This window comes from Furipterus horrens, unplaced genomic scaffold (genome assembly GCF_987537825.1).
Source record: "Furipterus horrens unplaced genomic scaffold, mFurHor1.1.pri manual_scaffold_1, whole genome shotgun sequence".
Taxonomy (NCBI): domain Eukaryota; kingdom Metazoa; phylum Chordata; class Mammalia; order Chiroptera; family Furipteridae; genus Furipterus; species Furipterus horrens.
In genome coordinates this window covers 88,470,298-88,488,901 of record NW_028327171.1, presented here as the reverse complement: position 1 = coordinate 88,488,901, position 18,604 = coordinate 88,470,298, and the positions used below count along the sequence as shown (strand labels likewise).

The following is an 18,604-nucleotide window of genomic DNA, read 5'->3' as shown; positions in this document are numbered from 1 at the left end:
TCATCTGTAATACTTAGAAAATAATATAAAATTTTTAATAAAATTGATAGGAGAATTAAATGAGTTAAGAAAAAAGAAGTGCATAGAAGTGTATTTAGTGTATACCACACATTCAAACATTAGCTTTTGTTATAACTACTAACCCATTAATGTTTATATTGAAGTTTTTATTATGATCCCACCTTGCAAATATCTTAGATTAACATTTAAGGAAGTTGGGAAGGGGAAAATAATTCTGTACTTTTCCATACTCTTGTAAGAATTAAGTAGACATGAGATAGATTAACAGGTGAAAATCAAATTTAATTTCATAAGTATGAAGGCTCTATAAGAATATGAGGCCCGTAGGCAGTTGGGCAGTTAGGCTTATAGGCTTTTCTGAGCTAAGGATAAAGGTGTAAGGGTTTAGGACTTCAAAGACAAGGGGAACAATTTATAGAAAGATAATAGAATAAATATATGGTAAACAAATGTTCGTTGTGCCATGCAGAGGCAATGAGACACAGAGAGGAATTTGAACAGGTCTCGCTAAGTTTCCTCCAGTTTACCGTGCCTCGCTCATATCCTCTGTAGTTATCTCCAGTGATAGTTCTCTTCCTGGATCAAGCCCTCTTAATTCTCTTAGGTAGTTGGGGTGGGTGTGGGGGAGTAAAACTTCCTGAGTCTTCTGTTTCTTAAAAATAATCAATTTAAAACAATCCTCGTACTAAAGGAAATATTTGGGGGGTTTCTTTTGGTCCCTACAAGGTATTTTTCTATAATAGATCTCAAACTATTATTATTGGATTTGGTGCCAGTATCTTCATCCCAACTGCAATAGTCATTATTTTTCAAACTTTACTTCCAAACATTTTACCCTGAACTCATAATGTATTTGGAGCAGGTTTGTCTTGTATTTCTGTTTTAAAAAATCTCATCTTTTTATATTACTTTAACAATAAAGGGTTTCCTGACCCCGCAAAGTGTGGAGGGAAGAGATAGAGAGATGGTAAAGGAGAAGAGCATGAAAATAACACTCTCAGTCACTCTAAGGAAAAATGGCTAATCTCTTGTACTAGTTAGGATTCTTTAGAGGAAATACAACGAACAAAATTGATTGATTGATTTTAAAAAGTGACTCATGTAATTATGAAGGCTGACAAGTGCCAAGATCTGCAGTTACTAAGCTAGAGACTCAAGAGCAAATATGTGTTGTACGTTGTCTGAATCCGAAGAACTAAGTACCAGGAGAGCAGATGGTGCTACTTTCAGTTTGAAAGTAGCCTGGCTTATTACCAAAGAAGAGCTGATGTTTTAGTCTGAGAATGAAGACCAGGAATGACCAATGTCCCAGCTCAGATCAGTCAGGCAGACGTTGTCTTTTACTCAGACTTCTTGTTTTATTCAGGTCATATATTGATTGAATAAGGCCTACTCACTTGAGGGAGGACAATCTGCTCTACTTGTCCTACTGATTCAAAAATTAATTTCATTCAAAGAAACCAATATGGATATACCCAGAATAATATTTCACCAGTTGTCTGGGCATTCGTGGCCTAGTCAAACTGACACATACAATTAGCTACCATACCTGTCCTCACTTACTGTTTTGCCTTTTAAGTTTTTTAAGTGACATATAATTATGTCTTTAAGTATTAATGGTGACTATTTTATCTTCTTGTCTACAAATTCTTGAGGGAAAAGATTATATATTTAATATTCTTCCCTTCAAAAATGTGTACAATAATGTGTAGCCTAGAATTTCTCATCTGAGTTGATCATCTGACACAGAGAGAAGTAGAATCAATTATTGAATAAAAATCCGAGCAGCAACTAATTTAAATCTTTATAAATAGCTAAATCAAACAGTTAATGAATCACCCCATGTTACCATATTCTGTTGTGGCACACAAACCAGGATTTTATACAGTCAATCAAATGTTGCAAGCTTCAATTCATGAAATAAGTGGATAATCTAGCATTTACAGATCCTACCTGTTTCAATAAATTTTAGGAGTAGTGGAAAACCAACAACTACCCCATGTGGAGATCATCCTTTTTTAAAAAAAGAGTCTATTACTCCTCATTATATGCGATATTTTGGAAGTAGAATTTTATTAACTTTTGACAAATTTTTAAGACTACAGATCTCTTATGACTTCTTGCAAATTAAAATCAGTGAAAATATTCAAATGACATCCTTTTACAAGCAACAAATATTTATTGTTTGCTTATTTTAAGAATTCTACAGATATGAATTTGTTTATTTTATTGATTAAATCATTTTATTTTTATTTATTGAAATTGCTGCAGTTTTCCTAAATATGATACTTCCTCAAATATATACGTAAAACTATATGCTCAATTATTTTAATAATATTTGGTAATAAATACTTATGATTAATATATTAGTTATTGTTAATATTAAATTAACATAAATAAATTACCTTAGAAGTTATATTGCTATCTATAAAAGCTATGCTTCGATCCATAATATTATTATATGTACATATATCCATTTTAAAGACTTTTCTAAAGCAAATAATAAAAAAAATTAGTACTCATTTAATATGAGTAGAGTAGGAATCAGAGTCTCCTCACAAGGAACTGTCAACCTAAAAATATAGGTGGCAACAGATGAACAAAATTCATTTATTTGGGATCAGAATTGTAATTCGAGGAGTATAGTTTCTGGCAGAAGCCCAAATAGTGTCCTCCTTCCTTCAAGAGAGAGGCTCAGGGTTTATATGGGAAAAAGGGAGGAAAATGTGGTAAGCTGTAGTAAAGAAGAGTTCATTGGTGCTAGATGAGGTATGGTTAAATATATACTGCTTAGATTGGCTGGTGATTCAATCATCATTCAATCATTAGGCAAAAGGCTAGTTTTTTGCTTCATTGGTTAATTCAGTAATCAGCAAAGACTAATTTCATCAGTCCTTACAAACAGGATATTCTTGTTCTTAGTGACTTTTTGGAATGTTGGCAGTTTGGTCCTATTTGGAAAACAACGATCTGCAGTGCAGTTTCTCTGAAATGGCTTTTCTGGTTCTATTTTAATATAGATTCATTCACGTGATCTTTCACAGAATGAAATGCCACTAACTGTGAAGTTAGTGTAAATTTTTCCTTTTAAATAGGAGAAAACCTAAATACATACTTGACCTTAGCCAGCAGTAAAATCTGTCCTCATAAGAATGAAAAAGAACATGACAATTAAAAATATACATAAAATATATAAACTAAATTATGACTAGTCAAATATTTCTTTAGGATGCTTAGCTTGATTTAATGTTTAATTTGTTTAAATTATATAAAACACACATATATAAATGTTTAAGTTATCTAGATGAACTAGCTTTTAATTTTTCCACTTAAGAATTGATGATTAGTACATTTTTTAACATAGGATGAAATGCAAAAAAGAAAAAAGAAAAACACCATACAAAAATATGGCATAAATTTCTATAAATTTATAGAAATTAAAGAAGTCTGTATATTTAGTTACAACTCCTTATTATGACTTTGATCTTACAATTTCATGCTGTAATCTAGATGATGTTCTAAAATATATTTATTTGCATCTCAGTTTTATCCTTATTGAAGTTTTCTGTAATTCCCGCAGAATTCTGCACTAAAACTGCTAAGGCAATAAATATACAGAGGGTGTGTGTGAATTATTTATTTATACAGATTACTTTTAAGTTGAGGCCAACATTAATTTGACTAGGTCACTGGCTCTGGAGAGTGAAAGCCATGTAAATAGCTGAGGAGCCAATGTTTTTCAATTAGCGTACTAAAGCATACAGTCTTTGAATAATATATATTCACTTCAAAAATTGTTACTTTATTGATTAAAATATATCTTTATTAGTAAGAGTCTCTCATGTTTAATAGCATGACTTTATACAATTTTCTTATTAGTTATTGCCAAGTGCCAAAACTATTTAAATGCTAAATTATGCCAAATACATAAGGACTGCTCGTTTATCTTGTGCTATTTTATAAATGAAGGTGAGACGTTGCAAGAAATATAAATTAATCCAAACTTCCTCCCCCCTAATTTCTGTATGCAGCTAGCAAATATGAACTAATTTTCTGAACCCTGGAAGGGTTTTCCATTATTTTTTTTTCCAAGATCTATTTCTCAAAACAAGATTTTTTGTGTGTGTAAGTTATAGATTTAAGTTTTAGACCATCTGAGATCTCTGAAAGAGAGTATTTTCCATTATAGACAATTACAGGTTGCTGCTCCGATTTTACTTCACCTTTTCAAATAGATTTAACTGAATAGAATTAGACACAGTGTCTTTTGTTAAATAATAAGGATCTCTGTTAAACCAGCTCACCTACTTTGGTTATTAAAATTATCTTCTTTTCCTCGTTTGTAAGTCCCTATTTTTCTTGCTCATGGTGGCAAATTTATGCTATGAGAACCCTGCTCTATTGAAACTACAGTTTTGTTTTGTTTTTTTCTTTCTCTTCCTGCAGTTAATGGAACATTCACAATTTGTAGGAATCTCTCTTTTCATCTGGCCCAGGAAACATTTTAGGCAACAACTTGATTTGTTTCAACTTTAAATTTATTAGTGGACAAAACACAACATATTCCTCACCAACTCACAGACTTCTTTGGCATTTTATGCAGCATTTAGTTTAAGCAAACAGAATTTTGAATGTGATTTAAAAACATCAAATCTTGCAGGTTCAGTTTGGAGCCACAATGCAGGACTTAACTCTCAGGAAAGTTGCTCATTTTCCTAGTCTTTTCTTTAGAAAAAGAAAGTTGTTTTGGTGTTTCAGGATTTTTCAGATATAGTCCTAGCAATGGAATTGTTGGTTCGAAAGGCAGTTCCATTTTTAGTTTTTTGAGGAAGTTCCAAAATGTTTTCCATAGTGGCTGCACCAGTCTGCATTCCCACCAGCAATGCACCAGGGTTCCCTTCTCTCGGAATCCTTGCCAGCACACGTTGTTTGTTGATATGTTGATGATGGCCATTCTGACTGGTGTGAGGTGGTATCTCATTGTGGTTTTTATTTGCATTTCTCTGATGGCTACTGATGTTGAGCATTATTCCATATGTCTATGGACCTTCTGTATGTCCTCTTTGGAGAAATGTTTGTTCAGGTCCTTTGCCCATTTTTTAATTTGTTGTCTGTCTTCTTGGTGTTGAGCCATATAAGTTCTTTATATAATTTGGAGATCAATTCCTTGTCTGAGGTGTCATTAGCAAATATATTTTCCCATATGGTTGGTTCCCTTTCATCTTGCTGATGTTTTCTTTTTGCTGAGCAGAAACTTTTTAGTTTGATGTAGTCCCATTTCTTTATTCTTTCCTTTATTTCCCTTGCCTTAGGAGATATATCAGTGAAAATGTTGCTATGTGGGATATCTGAAATTTTCCTGTCTATATTTTCTTCTAGGACTTTTATGGTGCCATGACTTACATTTAAGTCTTTGATCCAACAGTACTACGTAGCAGAAAGAAAGAAGGAACTCCTACCATTTGCAACAACATGGATGGAACTGGAGAGAATTATGCTTAGTGAAATAAGCCAGGCAACGAAAGAAAAATACCTTATGCTGTCACCTATTACAGGAAACTAATGAACAACATGAGCAAATGAGCAAAATTGAAACAGAGGTATGTGAACAAGGTGTAGACTAACAATGACAAGGGGGAAGTGAGGAGGGAGAGAAGGGGAAAAGAAGAGGAAGGGTCTAGTCAAAGAACATGTATAAATGATCCATGGACATGGACAACTGGGTGGGGACTGACTGTGGGAGAAGGGGTGGGCAGGGAGTGGGGAAGCAATAGGAAAAAAAAAGTGGGACAAATGTAATAGATATACAAACAATTTTTTTTTCTCTTTCCCTCTCTAGTGGGGGAAGGATAGAGAGAGAAAAAAAAAGAAAAATATAAAGAACAGAAACTCAATTCCAGGGAATATTATAAGGACAATGATTTTCCTTCACACTGTATATTTTTCTCCCTACCTGATCCCTCCAGAAATTGGCACCCTGAAGAAGTAAGTAATGACATAAGGTTCTTTGCATGAAAATAATAAGACCAGTTGTTAATAGAGGTCTTGTTGACCAAGACTTTGACTGGAATGTCATGCCTTAAAAAGACATGCTTGGGCTCTGGTTGCTACCAAAAGCCCTAAGGAACCAAGGGTGACCTTAGAAGGTAATAAAAGCCCATGAGGAAAAAGGCCTGGGACCTAGGTTGGATGTGCGGTCCGTGGCAATCTTTCCAGGGAAGGAATGAAGGTTGCTTTCCTGAGGCTAAAGGGGGCCTTAAAGCACAACAGAAAACCTGAAGGACTTGGAAAGGACAGGTGTCTACAGACAAGGCTGAATGGCAGGTACGTGGCTCATCTTTGGCTGCCTGAAGGGAGGACTGAAGGTCACCCTAAATGTTCCGTGTGTAAGTTCCAGCAAAGCAGAACTAAAGATCAGAAGTGATCATTTGCTGCTCTTGTTGAATTCATGCAAAGTAACAGGATAAATTAAAAATAGACCTACTACAGTCCCTTCACTGACAGGGGGGGTAAGCTTAGGGAGAAAAATTGTGACCCAAGGAAAATCACAATGCCCATTGGTACACTATAAAGTAATACAGCTAACCATTGTTAAAGTCTCTTCATTTAAAGTTACCTTGCATTTGTAAGTTAAACTAGATCTGTGACATCATCAAAGATGCTTAATTTACAGGCAAGAAGAATGTCAAATTTTTGCAACTGGATGTCTTCCCATTAAGACAGGCTTACAGAACGAGAGAATGGTTTGTGGGTTATACTACGCAAATTAACATGTGTTTTCTGTTTTCAAAAGGTATAAGCCTAAGATCTCACTACCTGAGTGATTGTCTATACGTATAAGCCTCACTTAATCCTGTCTGCATCACTGCCTCCTGAGACTGAATGGTTTGGCTCTACCAAGTGGCTGGGTTGGCATAGAATGGGATGGTCTGTGGGCTTCACCTTAAAACAGGTTTCTCTTTTCTATTCCAATGGCTTGAACAGAAAAGACCCAGAGGTCTAAGAGGGGGGAAACCTAAGATATTTCCCTCAGCCCAAGTTAAATATAGTGGACAAAAGGGTTCCGGATGGATATGATGTGCCTGGCACACCTTACTCCAAAGAAGCCCCTCTTTTTTCCCCTAATTGGGGACATTGAAAAATTAATACCTGCCTTATGTCATCTAGTGGTTATGGATTGAATGATGCCTTTTAACCCTGTTGCCAAATCTATTGCCCCCAGAATACAACACGGATGCCAGCTTGTTAAACCAAGCATGCCATTGTCTGGGGAGAGCCAACTGACCTAGAGTCTACATGACCCTTCTCCATGTGGGAAGGCCACCCTCCCCTCCACACCCCCACTCATATTAGGGATTTCTGGACCCAATGATAGGTAGGACAACGACCACACCCAGCTTGAAAGAGCTAGAAGAGCAGGAGACCATCGCCCACTGTCCTCTATAAGATTACAAAGGGTCTAAAGTCTGGGGGGGGGGTGCTACTTTTTTTATTGTTATAAAAAAATCAATTAATGAAGTAATCCTAAAATAATGGTAACATAGGAAAGGGAGAAACTGGAGAGATTGCATGTAGGAACCATGGACATGGACTGGGGAAGGGAGGGATTGCTGGGGGAGGGGGGTGCTGGGTGGGGGCGAGCAAGGGGATAAAAATGGAACTACTGTGACAATATAATCTATAAAATGTAATAAAAATAAAAAATTTAAAAAACATCATGATAATAAAAAAAAGAAAAAGCAAGTTGTTGATTATAAGCAATAGGCAGTTAATTAATCATGTTTATTTGTTTATTCCATATTTTCTTTGCTTAACCACACTAAAACATAAATCTAAATGTGATCTAATGCTATGGTCTACACATAAAATATAAAGTTCATTTATTTGTCTACATATCTGTTTTATAGGCAAATGGAGAGAGCTAGGTTTTGTTGAAAGAATAATTTAAAATAATTTAGATGATACAAATAAACCCATATTTAACAACACTTCATGAATCACAGGTGCAAAATGGTGTGAAAGGCCAGAGCTTTTATAAAATATCTGATTGGCTGGTGCCTTGTAGTCAACCTTGTGTGGGGTGAGAAAGCCCAGAGTTGATTTGGTATTTGGGGATTGGCTGACCAGATAGACAGGAGTTCTGGTTAGGTGGAGCATTTAAAGGAACACTCAAGTTACCTAAGTTTCAGTTTCTAACAGTACTCCCTGAGTAGGAGCAGCTCTGTTTTGGACCTAGATCTTTATTTAAAAGTTTTGATTTTTTTTTTTTAATTCCTAACAAACACAGGGAAACTGAAGAACCTGTGTCTGATGTACTGTTCCAACTGTGCCATCTGTAAAGATCTGGACCTATTTGACAAATCAAAATAACCTTCAGTAAACATTCAGATACTTGTGATAATAAATAAGGTAACTCTTCAAGTGAAGGAAAGCAAAGTGCATTACCAATTTAAGACATTCTTCTCTCTGCATACTCTCTGGTATAGGAATTATTAAAGTTCTTTATAAATAAAATTGTCAGTCTTTTAAAATTTTTCTTATTCTAAGTACTATAAATAGATATAGCCAGATTCAGGTCTATCTTATGGTGCATTTGCCTTTGGGTAAGTAAACACAGTTGTAATGAAATTTCACCGAATTATTATGCAGATGCACGCATATATTGATGTGTTTTGCCATTCATTTTTAGAATGAAATCAATTCTACTTTAGTGTCAGTAAGTTCTGAGTGGAAGGGATATCCTACTGTGATTTGAGCATAATGAAGGCTGATTGAAGTGTCAATGATTCAGCTGTGTTTTGTATTGCAAAGTTAAACATGGTCTTTTCATTTAAACAAAAATGGTCCAGAACAGAAGAGGGTGTCAGGATGAGTGGGCACTGTGGAACAATTTAAGTACATGGCTCGATCCACTGGAAAAAAAAATTTACCTGACCCTCACCAAAACAAGAGCTGTACCTCCACTTCTCTCACACTTTAAGAACAAGATCTTCAAAAGCAGTACAACTTTATTAATACATTCTTTTTTATTTTCTTGGGTGTTCTTGCAGATGATGTGATACCATTTGAATGAATTGCCTAATACTTCGATGAATGGAGATGCTAAATTTATAAAAAGCCCAGAGATATTATTATTTATGTATTTTGAATTTTCTTTTGGGAACAGGAAGGTAGATGTGGGAAAATACACAGTGACAGCACTCTTGAAAATGAATTGGGATATCTTTACAAAATGTAGATAGCTTTATTTAGGTTCTTATTATGATGAATTACTTAAGAGTTACAATAATAGAATAAGTTGGAGATTGTAGTGAGAATTTAAATCACAGCTTTCTTTAAAAACACTATATATATGAGAAATAAGTGGTCAGTGAGTATAGTTTATAATTGAGAGTCAGAAAATGAGAATACATTCTTACCTCTTCAGCTATCTATTAGTCCAAACTGTCAGATCTTAAACTTGTTTGTCATTCTGTGCCTTCATCTGTTAAAATAAAGGGTTGGGCCAGGAGATGTGAAATCCTCTATTTCATGATTCTACCCTCTTCGAGTTCAAAAATCAACTCTCTGAACTTGAGTTTTCTCACTTGTAGAGTGGGATAACAATAGCTATACATTATTAATAAGATGATGTACTTAAAACACTAAGCATGGTGCTAGTATACTGTTAGTGCACAATATATAATAGTATTACTCTCATTCTTATCACCATTGTTGTCGTTGTCGTCATCATCATCATCATCATCACCATCATCATCATCTTCTTCCTGTCTGGATCATATGGGTCATTGTTATATCGTTCTTTATATTTTTCCTTTATGTTTCAGAACTTAATACATGTATTAATATTATAATGTCATATGCTTGTAATGTATTAATAAAAAGTTCTAGGTCATGAAAGAGGATTGATTTTTGGTCATCTGATTTTAATCATAAAGTTGGCAGAATTCACCAGAATAGATCTGATTATGCTTCCCTCGTTTCCTTGAAAAATGTTACTCTGTTCTAAGTAGAGTCAGATTATAGTTAAAATTTAATGGTAACAATTTGTCTTAATTGTGAAATATGTTCACCAGAAAAAGGATAAGGAAATATGACACAGTTTGATCTTTTCTCTGTGAAAGTTTGATGAGATCTACTGGCGCTTTTCCAAATGGTCATCTGTATCCTGGTCAGAAAAAGTCAGAAAGGGAACATGTTTCTTCTATCCTCTTAGGTTCAATGTTTGAGTGCATGCAAATTGAATTAACAAAAGATAAATTAACAAAATAAAACCCAAATTTTAAGCATGTATTTTTGTTAATGTATGTTAATGTTCATAGAAAAATGTGACTCAATGAGGTGGTTAGAATTTGAAGCTTATATACCATCTTAATCAAAGAAGTAAAGGATTAAAAGGGCACTTCTAGGAAAACAAATGACTTTTTAATATAGCAAAGGGAGAGGAAGCAAGAGTACTAATTGGAAACAAATAACTTTCAGGAAAAAATAAATGGGCCCTTAAGAGAACAGATGAGAGGTATGATAGCTGTGAGGTAATGTCAGGCTAGGTGTGGGGCTGATTTTTCTCCAATGGTAAGCAGCCATCGTTCCTTGTTTCAAAAGTTCCAGGAAAGAAATTAATGACAATTGAGTTCTTTTGAGAGGCTTTGCTTTCAGCCTGATAAGAAAACAATCTATTTTCAAATACCTTCAGCTCAAAATTATTTTTATGTCACAGTGGTATATCTTGGAATCCTTTAGCTCTGTACAGCTTATGAATATTTTGTGTTTTTAAGTATGTTGGATATCCCCTTCTGAATAAACAGCTTATTGGAATCAGTGTTCTCTCTCTTTACCAGGTGGCATGCCTTTTAAAATATGCCCAGCTTACGATGGATATCAGTTGTGCACAGTCTGGAAAGTTACCTTTGGCTGATAAAGAGTGACAGGGAGAACCTGCTTATTACTAGATCCTCAGGCCTAATCCTTTCTGGTAAGTCCTTATTAAAGTGTCTCACAGAGATTACCTCACAGACAATTTCTGTGTGATCCTGGCATTGACAGATGAAAATAGAAGATTATTTTATTTATTGTATTTTGAAGAAATTAAAATTTTCAACACTGCTTCTCTCTTGACTTATAATGTCCAGGACATCTTTACTTAGTACATACATAATAGATATATATTCAGTAAATGCAATAACTTTTATATCTGTAACTCAACATAAACCTTGATTAACTCAGTGCCATATTGACATTTTCTTTCCAGCAGCTAGAAATAATTTATTTTTAAGTAATTGACCCATATTCATTGTAAAAAATAAAGGAAACATTTTACATACACAAAGAAAGAAAAAAATCATATAATTGTATGAACAAGAGATAACATTGTTTTTTAAAAATTACATTTTATCGATTATGCTATTACAGTTGTCCTGATTTGTCCCCTTTTGTCTTCCTCTCTCCAGCACTCCCACTCCCTCAGGTAATCCCCTCACCATTGTTCATGTTCATGGATCATGCATATAAGTTCTTTGGCTACTCTATTTCTTATCCTGTACTTTACATCCCCATGGCTATTCTGTATCTACTTATTTGTACTTCTTAATCTACTCACCTCTTCATCTATTACCCCACACCCCGCTTCCATCTGGCAACCATCAAAACACACTGTATCCATGATTCTGTCTCTCTTTTTGTTTGCTTAGTTTGTTTTTTATATTCAGTTGTTGACATATTTGTATTTTTTCCACTTTATTGTTTATAGTTTTGATCTTTTTTTTTTTTCTTAAATAAGTCCCTTTAACATTTCATATAATACTGGTTTACTGGTGATGAACTCCTTTTGCTTTTTCTTGTATGGGAAGCTCTTTATTTGTCTTTTGATTCTAAATGATAGCTTTGTTGAGTAGAGCAATCTTGTCTGTAGGTCCCTGCTTTTCATGACTTGGAATATTTCTTGATAATCCCTTCTAGCCTGCAGTTTCTTTTAAGAACAAGATATAACATTGTTAAAATTTTTTATTTTTCTAGACATATACTATGCAATACAAATGTATATAAATTATTCTTATGAAATAGGGGACCTAGTTTCTACCTGGCCTTTTAATCTATTTTTCTCCTTGAGAAACATCTCATGAATATTCTTCCATGTTAATAAGTTTCATTTTCTTACCTTTGTCCCCTTAAATGATTGAAACATACTTTTAAAAACCATACCCTATAATTGGATATTTAGATTGTGTCAATATATTAGTATTAAAAATACTTCATTTTGAATATCCTTTTCATATAACTTTTTACATTTCTTTCATGATATCTTCAGAATGAATTCTTATAAATATAATAATTCAACATTTATACATATTTTAACATAACCATAATTTTGAAAATTATTGTATTTACTTATTTATAAATGTTTTTCTATTTGATTGTTGATAAATAACCCCCTCGGCCTTTATCTCCTTGGTTCCCATGCCACACCTATGTTCTTGTTTGTCTTATTTGAATTACTTATTGTTCTCCTTTTTAATCTATTTAATACTTTTGTTTTATATATTTTTATCATCTGCTGAATTGGCAAAAAGCAGCTCAAAGATAAAGTGACAGTCTCATATTACTTAAATGCACATAGATTATGTTGCATTTCAATTTAACTACAAATCCCTGCATCAATGATGTATGGAAGATAACTTGTGAACTAAAAATTAGGTCTAGAAGAGAAAGACAAATATTTAATATAATAAATAATTCTTCTGCAGTAAGGAACCACGCAGTAAGCAGCCAAGCCAGAACTGTTTCCAAATAAGACCTGCAGAGGCTCGAGACTGCATAAGAATTCTGCACCTAACTAAGGAATCGGCTACCTCTGAAAACATGTCAAATATAGTGAAGTTAACAGCAAACGATTTATTCAGGGATGGCTTTGGAGACAACCCCCTTTTCTATTGCCAGATTGCAGAAGTATTCCATCAACCAACAGCATCAGGCAAAGCAACTGCTGGGTTTGCCATGTACCGCTTTACATATGATGCCTGGACTGGCAAGTCACTTTACATAGAGGACTTCTACGTCACATACACTTACCGAGGTCTAGACATTGGAACTGCAATGCTGAAGAGGCTTAGTCAGATAGCTGTCGGAAGCGCATGTAACTGCATGCACTTTCATGCCATCATTTGGAACGAATCTTCTATTGACTGCAACACTCGTCACGGAGCTGTCGTACTCTTCTGCAGGGATGGCCGCTATCTGTTCCGGATTAACAAACAAACACTCCTGTGCCTGGCAAGGGAACCATGAAAGAGCGCTCATCACCACTTGTCCCAACATTCCAGTGGTACCTGAGTGCCACAGCAGTCTGACTTGGAGTGTTGAACAATAAAAGCAAGTGAAAAAAAAAATTCTTCTATTTTAATCCTCCATTTTTAAAATCTAACATTAAGTTATGAAAATTACTCAAGACTCAATCCTAGATTGACTGCCTGAGAAGTATAACATACTAGCATCTACTGGTGCCAAGGGATTTATATATATAAAACTTTCAAAACTTTATGAACAATGAATAGAATAAAATTGTTTTCCACCATTTAGAAAAGTAAACATACAAAGTAACTTGCCATTCTGTTTGAAATTAGTTCACTTTATGCTGATAGTTTATACAATGAAAGTTATTACAAAATATTTAAAAAGTAGAGGTATAGATTTGTGTAATTTTGTGTAGATAAATTTTTTTTTAAATCCATGTTTCCGAATTCAAATGGTGGTTGTAAAAAAAATAATTAGACATATGTCACTCTTTAGTAGAGCTATTGAGAAGATTAGAGAGATTATGCAATTAAAATTATAGTTCTCTTAAAATGAATAATATTGTTTAATATAGAGTTTATTAAACATTTTCTTTTTACTTTTTCTATTTGAAAATCCTTCTTTTGTACTCCCTTGGTCCACACATATATTAAATGAAACAGAAATGTACCTGAAGCTTCCCTAACACCAGCTCTGCTAAAGCCCTTTGCCTATTGAAATGTTGCTATTTTAAAACACTTCTGTTTCTTCTATCCTTTATAAAGCATACCCTGTATTTATTCTTGTGTCCTTATCACCTAGCTGAGTAACTAGTACTTTGAAAAATGTCCAGATTAGGTCCTTAATTGTTATCCCAGAAGCTTACCTAGGTAAAAAAGGCATTCAGAACAGCGCCCCCACCTCCCAGCCAACAAGATGAGCTACTACAGCATGACGCCTATTTTGAGCTAAATGCTATCTAGACCCTGCAGGCTCAAGAGAAACTTTTACCTCTTCTTTAAAGAATTTAAATTGAGGGCCTTCCCTAGAGAAAGAGTTATTACAAGAATTTTTTTTCTTTCTTTCTTTTTTCAACTATCTGTATGGCAGGGCAAACACCTAATTATTGAACATCTGTTCTTCTTGCCATCCTGCGAATTACCCTCCTCCTCTCCAAAGCCCCAGGCCCCTATCTTATTCCTTGGTTCCAGATGGCATATTTACTTTATTTTACCTGTTTAGAACCTTTCATATGTGTGGGGCTCCATACATATGAAATCAAATATGCTTTTTTTCCCTGTTAATCTGTTTCACATTGATTTGATTCTTAGACCAGCTGAAAGAAACTTTGTAAGGTAGATAAAAATATTTCCTTCCTGACTAGCTTTTTTTTATTGGCTTCACTTTACCTGTCAACTAGATGAAGCCAATATAGAGAAACTGCAGAAAAGCTTTTAGGCACAGTGGAAAAGACTTTTTCTCTGTAAATTCTTTCATGGAGTATAGGAGTAATCCTGACAATTTAAAAACTGCAGTTTTCCCTTTGCTGTGAATACAGTCTTATAAAAACAAATGCTCAGTGTCACATTTCAGTTCTGCGTTTTACACATTGCATTTGTTTTTGCTGATGTAATAGTGGGGTAAATCGAGATGGGCCTTGGTGGGTACATTTTTTTCAACTTCTGTATAATAATTATATTATTATTTGTTAATGGTCATTATTAAGGAATAATGAGTAATCTCCTAACATGTACAGATTTGTTTTTTATGGGCTCTGTTATGTTGGTTATAATGGTTCCTTGAGTAGTGGCATTGGCTGTTCTATTGTAGATATTTGTGCACAGACACAGGTTATTGTTGATTGTAACCTGCCGCTGCCATTTCTCATTTCCATTGGTCACTCTTATTAGCAGGAATGTAGAGAAAATAAAAGATAATGAACATTGATTAACTTTAATTGTTCTATTTCTAAAGATTTAAAAGTTTTATTTTTACTTGGAGATTTTATCTTTTATATCAATAGAGATTAGAATATATTATTTCCTTTTAATTTTAAATGTGTTTTCCTTATATGAATCATTATGATTATACCTGAAACTCATGACGGGGTCAGATAAGCTGCTGAAACCCCATTTTAAAAATGTATTTTTGATATTTTAAATTATTATTGCCTAAGTTAATTTAGCCTGAAAAAGATAAATCTGGTGACAATCTAATATACTCACAGCTTTTGTTCTCCTGTCATTCTTTCAGCATGTGACCTACTCTTGATTATAATTTAGAGGTAAGTTTTCTGCTGTCACATAGGCCGAACTAGAATGACATTTCATTTTCTTAAGATATGTTTGCCCTGGAGATGGTTGGTTAATTGTAATGTAAAAACTGAAATAAGAGGTGAGACCATGTGACATATGAAAATCAAACATGATTGTATGCCCATAATTTGAAAAGACTCATTTGTCTTTCTGGAAAACCATGGGGAAGTTTAGAAAGGATAAGAATGTAGAAGTTCTTTTTAGAGAGATGGTCACCTGACCCAGAGAAACTGCATATTGTTAACTTCCCAAGACTTCCTATATTTGTTGGGAAACAAGTATAACAAAATGGTATTTCTAGGAAATAGATGAGGAAACTATGCTTTAGAAGAGAAACAAAAAGATGTAAAATAAATCCATACTGTTTTACTTCTTTAAAAACATGAAGATACTATGATAAAATTTTAAGGTTTAAAAAAACTTAATGGTGAATAAATATGAACATCGATCTCTGTGCTTTTGTATATACTTAAATTTATAAAATTAAGTGAAATCAAAATAATATTTTTATGAAGAAGTGCAAAGGTGATCTCTCAATTATATATATCATCCTGCAATGTTAACAAGGCAAAACTTTGTAAGATAACTAAAATATCAGAATATATGACCTGAAACGAAGGTAAAGGAAATTAGTATTAATTTACTGCAGTAGATCAAATAATAGTCTTCACAAAATTTTGAGTGCATATACACATGGCAGAGGACTATTGGTATGAGGAAATAGTGAGCATGAGAAAGTAATTTCTATTATAATTGTCAACTCTAAGCTATCACATTAAGACCTCACCTCAGTTTTAACAATAAATACTTAAAATTTGACTTGATCAAGGATACACTAAAATGTCAAGCATTAGCATATGTCATGCTGAAAAGAACGTAAGATATTATCTCAAACTTTGAAATTATTTTGATGCTTTGCCACCTGGAGAAATGTTTAAAGTTTTAATTGTCACAGAATTAGATAGCTTAAATTAAATAGAAAAAGGTTTAAAAAACAATGCAGAAAAAAACAATAGGAAGAGATACTGTGCGAGGATTCTTTAGCCATGAAAGGCAAACTCTAGGAGAAGGGATTACTATCAAGAAGAGTAAGGACACTATGCATAGGGCACCTCTGCAAGCCTACCTAGTATAATATACAACTAAGCATCCCTTGGTACTGTGAGAGGCTGTCCCTCATGAAACAGATAATACATCTTGGGACTAATATGAGATGTAACTACAAATGGATTGCAAGGAGTTCAACAAAAGTCATTACTCATTAATTCATATTGAAAAACGTGTGTCCGTGTGTGTGTGGGTGTGTGTGTGTGGATGAAAGCTTAGGAGAAGGAAACCATTATTTCTCTCCTATCCTACCAAGCTGTAGGCAAGCCCTTCTGAGCCCTCTTTTTGAAATCTTTAGCCCCCGTCTTTGGCCTGCCTAGTCTAGTTGCTGCAATAATCCTGCTAAGTCAGTTTAGTCATAATCACCCACTCTTGATATCTAATAACCGTGACCTGCCTTCAGCAAAATTTCTATTAGGTCAGGTTAGCAAACATCTCCTTACATTTGATGTCTCTTCTTAGTAATTTTTCAGCCACTGACTCCTTCATTCTTCTGTTATAAATCCCCAGTTGTCTTTGCTGTATTCAGAATTGAACCTGACCTCTCTTCCCTATTGCAATAATTTTGACACTTATTGCAAAAGACCTGATGAAATTTTCCTACTATTTTAACAAGTGTCAGGATAATATTTTTTCTGTAATACATTTTTTTCCTGCTAAAAACAGAGTGCTGGGGTTAAACTCAGTGCAGGAATTCTCATGTTCCTTTAAACGTAGCATGGACAGGAATAAAATATGTTTAATTAACATTTGTATCCTGAATAGCTCACATATGAAAGGTCCTGTCTGTACTAATCACTCAATACATATACTAAGTGATTTGTACAGATAGGACCTTATAGAATACATATAATTTTAAAAGCTTATGGCCAAATAAGAAAATCACACACACACACCCACACAAAACAAGAGTAAAAGCACGAGGGAGATCACATTAAATGAACACAGGGGAGTCCATGAAGAGGCAGAGGAATGCATAGGATAACAAGGAAGAGAGAGATGGAGTGAATTTTACAAGGAAATAATAATATGATGATTCAGCATTGAGAGGCTTAAGCAGTAGAATTTGATTATGAAATGATAGTGATGACATATAAGATCAGAGAGGTACAATAGCCTTTCTCAATGGAAGATACTGAACTGTTAAATGAGAAGAGTTTATGTTGCAAAGAAGAGTGGATTTGAGTACAATAGATAATAATGTAAACCTCTATCGCTTAACAAATAAGCCTATCCAAAAATCCCACCTCTGTATACTGTGTATCAGTTTCCTCATTCATAATAAAATCTAAATATTTTACAAGCCTATTTCTGTAAAGAAAAATATGATAATGATGCAAAGTGCTTTGTTAATTGTAAACATTATCATGCAACTATAAATGATCATTATTTAATTCTCAATGCATTGAGGAGCACTTGAAGAATTTTGAGATGCTAAAAAGTATAATCATAATCTCATTTTAGAAATATTTATTGGTTGAAGTTAGAGGGAGAAACATGGAAAGCAAGTCTATTGTAGTGTTTCAAAAAAGAGATAAAGAGAATTAAGATACTGCTCTATGCAGTTAGGAGATAGATTATACTAAATTTTAGCAAGCAATTAAAAATGAAACAAAAAAGGGAGAAGACAAAGATAACTCCAGGGTTTCAGCTTTGATGAGGATAGTGTCATTAATAGAGAAATCCAAGAGAAAAAAATTTAGAAGAGAGATAATGAGTTTGACTTTGAAAATACAGATATAAGGATGTTAATGAGACATTCAGGCAATAATGCTCGGCAGATATTGAAAATAAGTCACTGTAGAGGAATCTAGGATAGAGATAAAAATTTAGGAATCTTTTAGTGTCAGTTGATACAAAGAAATGAATATAGTAATGAAAACTAAGGGTAA

The 18,604-nt window shown here is 33.9% G+C and overlaps 1 pseudogene; it reads left to right on the top strand.

Moving 5' to 3' along the window:
* Positions 1 to 12,879: 12,879 nt before the first annotated feature.
* Positions 12,880 to 13,305, top strand: LOC150021446 (spermidine/spermine N(1)-acetyltransferase-like protein 1 pseudogene; annotated as a pseudogene).
* Positions 13,306 to 18,604: the final 5,299 nt, after the last annotated feature.